The 10,350-nt window shown below is 45.6% G+C and overlaps 1 protein-coding gene across 1 annotated transcript in view; it reads left to right on the forward strand.

The window, feature by feature from the left end:
* Window positions 1–7,959: 7,959 nt before the first annotated feature.
* The window catches only part of LOC121135844 (disks large homolog 5-like), a 66,696-nt gene continuing 64,305 nt past the window's right edge, over window positions 7,960–10,350 (forward strand). The window contains exon 1 of the mRNA XM_040735184.1: window positions 7,960–8,054. The gene's annotated coding sequence lies outside the window, so the exon portion shown is untranslated. The remainder of the gene's footprint in view (window positions 8,055–10,350) is intronic.

The raw sequence follows: 10,350 nt of genomic DNA on the forward strand, positions 1-10,350 counted from the left end.
GAGAAACCCTGTCTCAAAAAAAAAAAAAAAATCCTCTGTGTGTGTGTGTGTGTGTGTGTGTGTGTGTGTGTGTGTAGGCGTGTATTTGAGTGTGTGCAAGTAGAGGCTAGAGATTGATGTTGAGTGCCTTCTTAGTTACTTCCCCTCCTTATTTTTTGAGACAAGGTTTCAGTGAACATGTAGGGATCTACCTGCCTTTCCCAGTGCTGGGTTTACAGACGTGTGCAGCTGTGCCCAGCTTTTAAATGTGAGCTGTGAATTTAAATTCAGGTCCTTATAGTTGTTCAACAAGCCCTTTGACAGCTGAGCCATCTCCTTGACCTGAGACAAAAATCTGCACAACTTTCTTTTTTCTCTTAACATTTCCTTGGCAACGTTTTATGTGTGGTTCTTGATCAAACTCGGAGCCTTGCTCATGCAAGGCAGGTCCTCCACCAGCATGCCCAGCCCAAGCAATGATCCCTGATAGGTTTTTTACACAAATTGAGCTTAATTAGCCAGAAGATTTCTATACCTATAAAATTTATTCTAGTTTTTTCCCCCTAATATAGTGTTTATTTAGTACTCTAAATGTTGTATAGTATCTCAATCTAAGATTGTTGGCCTAAAGGTTGGAGATGGCTCAGCTGTTAAGCTGCTCTTTCAGAGGACCTGGGGTCTGCCTAGCAGACAACAGTCACTCACAACAGGCTGTAACTCCAGTCCCATGGGATACTGTGCCCTCTTTTGCCTCTGAGGGCAGTTCATGCATGTGGTGCCCAGACATACATTCAGGCAAACGCTCATACACTTAAAATAAATAAATAAATTCTCAAAAAGTTAATTTTCAGGCTTTCAGCTAGCCTACATTGTTGATATTTACTTCACAGAAAGAATTTTGAGATAATACTTTAATATACAGTATGTTTTCTCAGCAAGAGAGAGAGAGAGAGAGAGAGAGAGAGAGAGAGAGAGAGAGAGAGAGAGAGAGAGAGAGAGAGAGGAGAAATTAGCTTCCTTTATAGGTCAGGCTGGAGTTGAATTTATTCTCCTGCTGAAAGACCCTGAATTTATAGAAATAAAATATAAGCTTAAACAGGGAGGGCACCCCACTAGAGAACTTGGGAAGTGAACAAAGGACCCCATCCCAGGAACCGGCCATACCACAGAATGGAATGTATGGTTTAGCGACCTTAATTGCAGAAGGGCTGTAAATCGCCACAGAATGGAATGTATGGTTTAGCAACCTTAATTGCAGAAGGGCTGTAAATCCACAAAAGGCCAATTATGGGCTTCCATCTGTGAAGAACTGACCAGTGGGAAACAAGGAGATAACACTATTTACTTAGGGAGAGATAATTAACTCATGCCAAGGTTTGAGGAATTTACAACATTGTAGGTCAGGAAGACATCTACTTCCCTGGGTCGGGAGTTACGTACCCCCTTCCCCCGTCACGAGATAGGGACCCCTCCCAAAAGCTTGTGGTTTTTGTCTTTAAAAGCTGATTGTAACTGAACCTCGGGGCCAATCGGTCTAAAAGCTGACCGAGAGGCCCATCTGCAGATGCCTAATTAAAGCCTCTTGTGTGTTGCATCAATTGGCACGTGGACTCTTGATTCTTGGGGTGACAAATCCAGCTTGGGGACCCCTCCTCAATTCGGGGTACCCCAACACTGCCACCCTGTAGAGAGCTGCGAAGTGCCGCACCCTTAAGATGGTGCTGGCTTCCACCTTCTGCTAGCCCGATAGCAAGTGCTCTCTGTGATAAACAACTCCTTATTTGGTCAAGGCTGGATATCAGGCTTGCTTCCTCGTATGTGGACCTATCTGCTGTCGCCACATGGCTTACCGGGGTTGGCCGCCCAAGGGCCTTTTTAAGCTGTGGGCGGGCACTCCCTGGGGTCAGAAGATTTGTTCAAGGTTCCTGAATAAACTGCTTGGAGAAGAGTCCAAGTGTTGCGTCTTCCTTGCTGGTCGAGGCGGTCGCGACACCACCCCAAGTACTGGAATCTAAGCACATGTCACCACCATGCCTGTTATTACCTATTAAAAGTCATATTAATTTATAATTGTGATTGTGTGTATATGTATGGTATATTGAGGGAGGGTGTCATTATGCATGTGGACATCAGAGGGCAACTTTGTGTTACCACTTCTCCCTTTCTACCTTTATGTGAGTCCCAAGGATCAAACGCTGGTTTCCAGGCTTGCACAGCAAGCAGTTTTCCATCTCAGCTTTCCTACTGCCCATGCTCTATATTACGAAAGAGATTTTCCAACTACTGTGTAGAACCTAGAGTTTTGGTAATTCTAGCAGACTGGGCCTCCTCACTTCATGTTTGGGAATTGATGAGGTTTCCTTTTGTTCTTTTTCTTTTTGGCAATGTCTCTCTACATAGCCCTGGAACTCACTATATAGATCAGGCTGTCTTTGAGCTCAGAGATTTGAGTGCTGGGATTAAAGGCGTGTTCCAAGGTGCCCTGCATTAATGAGGTTTTCTAAGTAGAAAATAATAAGACCGATTCTAGAACTTCCTCTCTAAGTATCATTACCCCTCTCCTTCCCCAGAGTGAGTTTTCCCTATGTTTACTTCGTAATTACTCGAGGTTAAAGGGAATGAAATATTTCACTCAGAAGGTAGTGAGTGGTGAGTGGAAAGGTGTCTTAGTAGGTAAGGTGCTTGCTGTGCAGGTACTAGGTCCTCAGTTTGAATCCTCAGAACCCATGTAAAACTGGTCACCCCAGAGTGAACTCTGCTTCTATAGCAAGATGGGAGGTGGAGACAGAACCCTGTAAGGTCATGAGCTAGCTGGCCAGGGTACACAGTGCAGCAAAGACAATGTGTGAGGGGAGATTGCTTTGACCTCCACATGTGTGCCATGGCCATGCATGCACTCATATCACACACAAAACACATGCATACACCACACACACACCCACATTAAACAAGGTTATTAAAATACTAAAAAGCTTACACTTTGTCCCTGAATTTATCCAAAGTTACTAAAAATCATTTAAAGTTTTACCTACAGCACACAGACCCAAGTGTTTTTAGGGCTACAAAAGTGAGAATGAGAAGAAATAAAAATTTACATAGTAGAATTATTTTCACCTAGAGAAAGTCATGGAGTGACTTTACTCTGTAGGTCACATTGATCTTTTTTATACTGCACAAATGATAACTGTCTCTGCCAGAGGAGTCCACCATGTTACACACTGACATGATGTCAGTAAAGAAAGGAAGCATTCTATTAACTTTGTGATTCTCAGCTATTCCAAAAGAGAGATTATAAAGTCTGCTGGTTTTTCTGCAAGTAATTGGTTAAAATTCATTTTTTGTATGAAATTAAACTGTGTCAAAAATGAAAATAGTTACTAAAGAGTTAGATGCCAGTTACTTAAGAGTTAATTGTTAGTACTGTGTCAGGCATTCAGAGTGCAGGTCTTCCATGAAACTTAACTACAGCAGAGAACACTTATGTAACTGAACTCCCAAGTGCTCTGCCTCAGAGGACTAAGTGTCACAGTCTGGAGACTGGACCTGGGGATTTTTATTTTCATTTTTTTAAGTTCCCAGATGATCTGATTTGCAGCCCCAGATGGAAACCAGAAAGACGGCGTAGGGTGGTGTGGGGGTTAACATGATTAAGGGAAGAAGCTATCCAGCTAAAACACAGAACAGAAACAGTCTTGGCCACAGACAGTCTCCTGATTGCAGCATGTTTATGTTTAACAGAAGCAGTGGTCTGCAGCAATAGACTCTTCTGTTGAACTGATTTTAAATCTAATCTACTTTCCAAAAATAACGAGACAATCATGGCAGAAGTCAGACAACACTGCAGTTTATTCTTTGAACACGAGGTTTTAATGCCTACATTTAAAAAATTCATTTTTAAGTTATTGGTGAGGGTTATTGTTTTTATTTTTTTATTTTTTGTTTTTTCGAGACAGGGTTTCTCTGTGGTTTTGGAGGCTGTCCTGGAACTCGCTTTGTAGACCAGGCTGGCCTCGAACTCACAGAGATCCGCCTGCCTCTGCCTCCCGAGTGCTGGGATTAAAGGCGTGCGCCACCAACGCCCGGCTCGAGAGTTATTATTTTTAAAGGACATTGGGGCAGGAGAGCTGACTCAGCACTTAATTGTTCTTGCCATCGATATGATTCTGTTCCCAGCACCCATCTCATGTGGCTTACAACAGCCCATAACCCCAGTTCCAGGGCATCTGATGACCCTCTTAATGGCCCCTTTAGACACCTGCAAAATATGGCATATACTTGGACAGGCATGCACATAAATAAAAATAACAAATCTAAAGAAAAAGGATAACAGACCCGATCAGCAACTTCAGCTGCTAGAATCTGTGACTGATAGTTTTTCACGATTGTCTCATCTACTTGCCCTTCTTTATGTATATACCTACTTAATTTACTTTTGAGGCAGCAGTGTGGTCTTGAGCATCTCTGGGGGAGGAGCTACCATTTCACAGGTTTTCTGAGACTGGACAGGGTTTGCAGTGAGGGGGCGCTTGATGCAGAACTACACCTGAACGATGTTAATACTGCCTGAGCCTTCTGAGTCACTGAACTACAGGTGTGTGGCATTCTTGCTACCCACTGTGGTTGTTTTGAATGACTTTGAGTGAATCTGAGTCTTTTGTCTATGGGCATGGATATGCACCACTTGTGTGACTGACCCTCACAGTAGTCACAAGATGCCCTCAGAATCCCTCCGCTTGGAATAATGAGCAGTTGTGAGAGCCCTCAATTGTACTGGCAATTGAGCCCACCTACCTGCAAGACCAGCCAGAGCTCTAACTGCTGAGCCATCTCTACTGCCCCGTGCTGCGTATTTATGATCAATATTTACATCACTAATGCTTTCATCTGTCCATCTGTAACTGTTGAAACAAATCCCTTTTAGTTAGATCTTATTAAGGCCATAGTTTAAACTAAGGCACTTGAGAACTAGAGTGAATGCATACCTCTTTGTAGGAACTTCGGTAAAAACTCTTCAGTTGGAACCTCCAGCTCGAGCCTACATGATCTGGAAAGCCCCATTTTAGTCTCTTTCTGTTTCCAAACCCTATTCTCTCAGAGAATCTCCAACAACAACAACAAAAAAGGTGCCATAACGCCCAGTTCCACATTCTTGGAGACTATCGCAATTTCCTCCCATTTTGCTGCCAGTAGCCAAATTCCAAATTACAGCTTTTGACAATGCTTGGGCACAAACCCAGCTTGTGACCTCACCTACAGGCTATATAATCTCCCTGCTTTAGTTTTGGGGTGTGGCTTCTCTGGCATTGATCTCTGGAACTGGAGAACCTAGCCAGGAGTTGCTTTGCTCAAATAAACCTGTTGTTACTTTTTCAGCAGCTTGATCTGGCTTACTGTTTCAGCAGAGAAACCTATTATCAGGGTACAGAGAAAGTATTTTAAAACGTCTGATTTCTTTCTACTTCTTTTGTTTGTTTAACTGATTTTTATTGGGGAGAGATCTGATTTTTGACAAAGAAGCAAAAATTATAAAATGGAAATAAGAACACGCCTTCAACAAATGGTGCTGTCATAACTGGGTGTAGAAGAATGGAAATATAGATCTATTACATACATCATAAATAAAAGACCCTAAGACAGATATTGGGGTTCAACCTGAAGATCAGGGAAGCAAAGCACCCAAGCCAGCAGAGTTCTTACCTTTAACAGGCTGGAGGGTTCCTATTCTCAATGTGGCTGGAGAATAAATGCCGGATACTGAGACCTTACTCCAGTCTTATATGTCTCCCTAATGCTGGGATTAAAGTCATGTAATCTCAGATGTTGAGATCATCTTTGTGTGAGCTGTTTCTCTTTAGGACTGGATCAATCTTGTATGGATCTAGGTGACTGTGAACTCATAGAGATCCATCTACCTTTTAATCCTGAGTCCTAGAATTAAAGGTGTGCACCACCACCTCCTAGCTTCTGGCTGCTGGGATTAAAGGTGTGTGCCTGATTTCTATGACTTGTGGCTGACTTTGCTTTCTGAATCCTCAGGCAAGCTTTAATAAATCATGAATCACCACATAGATCCATATCTATCTCCAAGTTTGGGGGTGGATGGAGTGTGGAATGAGAGAGGGGAGGAGGGAAGGGGAGCGGGAGGAAAAAGATGGTTCTGTATGTTGGGAAGCTTCACTCAGTCTCCTTCCATTCCAGATCCCGCCCCTAGGAAAGCCCACTATCGGTAGCTCTTACCTTGGAACTGTTCAAGACTGGCCCTTAGATCTGCTGCATGCTGTCCCTCCTGCCTTCCTGAGAGTTACCCTGGAGTGCTCTGCTTTGCTTTAGTCTGTTGATTAAAACTAGGTTTATTAATTTGACTTGATTTGGCTTATCACATTGGCAGAGGAACCTAATAACCTGGGATTCAATACTTATCAACTTTCAACACTGAGCAACAGCTAAATCAAAGGAAGCCAAATTGAAACTGTATAAGATAATTATTAAATTAATATTTCCTAGATATAATTTGTTAAACTAAACCTTTGAGAAAACACAAGACAGTCTTTGTCTAATACATGACACCACTACTATAATCATGCTTTTGGTTTTTTTATGGATGTATGTAGGAAATACAAAGGAACAGAAAATACATACCAAAACATCATTGCATTGATGTTTATGGCATCTTGTTCCACATAACTAAGAAATCCCTCTTAAAACTATGATGCCTCAGCTTACAGAGGGTCTCTCTATCCTCTCCATGCATCTATAGCACAAATTCTTATAAGCATTAATAATAATAAAAAACAGGAGTCAGATATTAAAGGGCAAAGCTGAAAGATCAGAGAAGCAAAGCAGTCAACCACTAGGGAGTTCTTAACTCTACCAAGACTAGGACCAAAGGGGCCATTCTGCCCTCACATTGCTTCCTCAGACTGATTTAGCTCCTGTCTCCTCCCGTATTATATTCCTCTTTAGTGCAGGGATTAAAGGCGTGCACCACCACTGCCCAGCTTCTATGGCTAACCGGTGTGGCTGCTGGGATTGAAGTTGTGAACCACCACTGCCTTGGTTCTGTGGCTGACTAGCATGGCTAGCTTTGCACTCTGATCTTCAGGCAAGCTTCATTTGTTACATCATAAACATTTAACCATAGAGAAGGGACCAATACAAGGTGAACCATCATTTACATCCTAGCATCCTAATCTCTAACAGGCCTGGTTAACATACTACTTATCTTTGGGGTATTTTAGAGGCAGCTCTCCCTTAGCTAAATTCCCTATTGTGTGATTCACTATCTCCTGTGCATTTGTAAAACCGTTGTATCACCAATTCTACTCTTGTACATCAAAACTTCAAAGTGGAGTGATACCCAGTACATGAGATGTCATCTACAACTTCCACAAATTAACTACAAATGGATCTTAGACCTGTCAAATTCGAAGTGCAAAACTTCTAGAAGATACTTGAGAAACTAGGCCTCTCTGAGTTTGGCAACCTGCCTGTGCGTCAGGAACTTTCTTTTAGGGACTGATGTATAGAGCCAAAACAGAACTCCTTCTCCAAAACTAGAGATATTCTTGAGAGAGCTGGTAAAGTTTTTGGGCCAAGGCCTTTGTGGAGGGTTTTTTTTAGATCCCCAGAACCCAACTCTTTCCACACATGGGGCTGTCTGTAGTTACCAGTCCCAACACCACTGTGGACCTTTTTTATAATGTTCTTGAGATGCCCTGTTTGTTTCGTGCGATTTTGTCTGATCAGCTTCCTTCTATATTTGTATACTTCCCATTGGTTTACATTAGCCAGAGACTTGCCGTGAGTTCAGCAGAAATCTCCAGCCAATCTGGGGTATGTGCTGGGGTGGAAGCCAGGGCTGGGTAGCACTGTGTCGGGTCCCTTCTCTTCAACGTGTCCTGTCACTCAGGACTCAGTATCCAATCAGAGCCTCCAGCGGACCCGCCAGTCAGATGGGAGGGTTCTTCCGGGAGCCGGGCTCAGCTCCTCTGCGGAGAAAGTCGGAAGTTGGGCTGTGTCGCCACTGTGGGCTTCCCTGTGGGGAGAGTGCGAGCAAGCTCCTCAGCTGCGCCATGGTGAGTGCGGGACGCGGTGCCCTGACTGGGAGGAGTGGCCGCTGTCAGCGGGAGGAGAGGGGTGTGGGTCCTGCGCCGGCCGGCCGGGAAGGAGCCCGCGGCCAGAATCAGAGTTCATGTCCTGCCTGATCCTGCGTGTCCCTTGTGTTCCGCGTGTCCCTTGTGTCCCTTGTGTTCCGCGTGTCCCTGTGGACCCGCGTGTCCCTTGTGTTCCGCGTGTCTCTGTGGACCCGCGTGTCTCTTGTGGTCCCATGTGTCCCCTGTAGACCCGCGTGTCCCGTGTGATCTTGCGTGTCCCTTGTGGTCCCGCGTGTCCCTTGTGGTCCCGCGTGTCCCTTGTGTTCCGCGTGTCCCTTGTGGACCCGCGTGTCCCTTATGTTCCGCATGTCTCTTGTGATCTTGCGTGTCCCTGGTGGTCTCGCGTGTCCCTTGTGGTCCTGCGTGTCATTGTGTTCCGCGTGTCCCTTGTGGTCCCGCGTGTCCCTTATGTTCCGCATGTCTCTTGTGATCTTGCGTGTCCCTGGTGGTCTCGCGTGTCCCTTGTGGTCCCGCGTGTCCCTTGTGTTCCGCGTGTCCCTTGTGGTCCCGCGTGTCCCGTGTGTCCCTTGTGGTCCCGCGTGTCCCTTGTGGTCCCGCGTGTCCCTCGCGTGTCCCTTATGTTCCGCGTGTCCCTTGTGTTCCCGCGTGTCCCTTGTGTTCCGCGTGTCCCTTGTGTTCCCGCGTATCCTGCGTGTCACTTGTGTTCCGCGTGTCCCTTGTGGTCCCGCGTGTCCCTTATGTTCCGCATGTCTCTTGTGGTCCCGCGTGTCCCTTATGTTCCGCGTGTCCCTTGTGTTCCCGCGTGTCCCGCGTGTCCCTTGTGTTCCGCGTGTCCCTTGTGTTCCGCGTGTCCTGCGTGTCCCTTGTGGTCCCGCGTGTCCCTTGTGGTCCCTCGTGTCCCTGGTGGTCTCGCGTGTCCCTTGTGGTCCCGCGTGTCCCTTATGTTCCGCGTGTCCCTTGTGTTCCCGCGTGTCCCGCGTGTCCCTTGTGTTCCGCGTGTCCCTTGTGGTCCCGCGTGTACCATGTGGTCCTGTGTGTCCCATATGGTCCCGTGTACCCTGTGTGGTCCTGCGTGTCCCGTGTGGTGCTGCGTTGTTCTTGCAGCTCCTTGGGCCAGGGAGGCAGCCTCTGAGTAACTTCACTAAGAGGTCACTGAAATGCCTGCGTCTATAGTGCTTGTGTTGTTGCTATGTAAGGCAGATTTGTCAGACTGGGAGAGCCCTGGTCTCTCTGGTATATTCAAGAAGTTCTGCACTTTTACCATTAACCATTTAGGTTTAGGATTCATCTGAAGTTAATTTTGTGGAGCTTGTAGATGGTATCTCCACTGCTAAACTCTTATGTGGGAGAGTAGAATTGGCGGTATAAGGATTTACCAATTCTTAGGATGCATTAAATCACAAAGTAGAATTAAGCTAAGAGAGGACTGTCTCCCGGATACCCCAAAGATAAGTACTGTGATAACCAAGCCTTTTAGACTATGTGACAAGATGTAAATGTTTGTTCACCAGGATTAACCAGCCATTAAGCTACAATTCCCATAACAAAGGAGACAACTATAATTTACAATCAGCCAATAGGCTGTGTCTGCCCCCCAGCAAAGATCAGGCCTCTATCATGCTGCTCACAGGGCCGTTACTGGTTCACAACCAACCTTAAGTCCTGGTGTGCCATAAAGGCGTATTAGTTCTAGCTGCATCTCCAGCCTTTTTGAAAAGCGGTTTTGAGTCAAGGTTGCCTATGTTGACTGAGATGGACTTGAACCCCGTCTGTAGCCCCACAGGGCATTGTCCGTGCTATCCTCCTGACTAACCACCCCTAAATTCTTGGACACCACAGAGTTCTAAAATGATTGGTTTGAGTAACATAGTTGACTGTCCACTGCAGTAACTGGGAAAGGATTTGTGTGTGGAGTAGGGCTTCTCAGTTCAGATGGGAAGAGGAGGGACAGTGTACGGGCACACTGCAGGAGAAAGCAGACTAGACAGTAGCGTGGTCACAGGCTGAAGTGAAGGCAGGGAGCTGCAGGGGTTCCATCATAGAGAAGGACCCCATGGGGCAGTGAGTGACCTTTGGTGTAACTTCCCAACATGTATAGTTCCTTCCATGAAGACAGACAGAATTGGTGGGTGTACAGTTTAGGGAGGATAGCATGAACTATTGGGTATTCAGTTAGAGAACACTCCTATGCAGATGTGTACAATCCTGGTTGACACAATTAAGTCAGGTGAGAGGTTTGAGACACAGGCCATTGGCT

This window comes from Mesocricetus auratus, unplaced genomic scaffold (genome assembly GCF_017639785.1).
Source record: "Mesocricetus auratus isolate SY011 unplaced genomic scaffold, BCM_Maur_2.0 Super-Scaffold_100043, whole genome shotgun sequence".
NCBI lineage: Eukaryota > Metazoa > Chordata > Mammalia > Rodentia > Cricetidae > Mesocricetus > Mesocricetus auratus.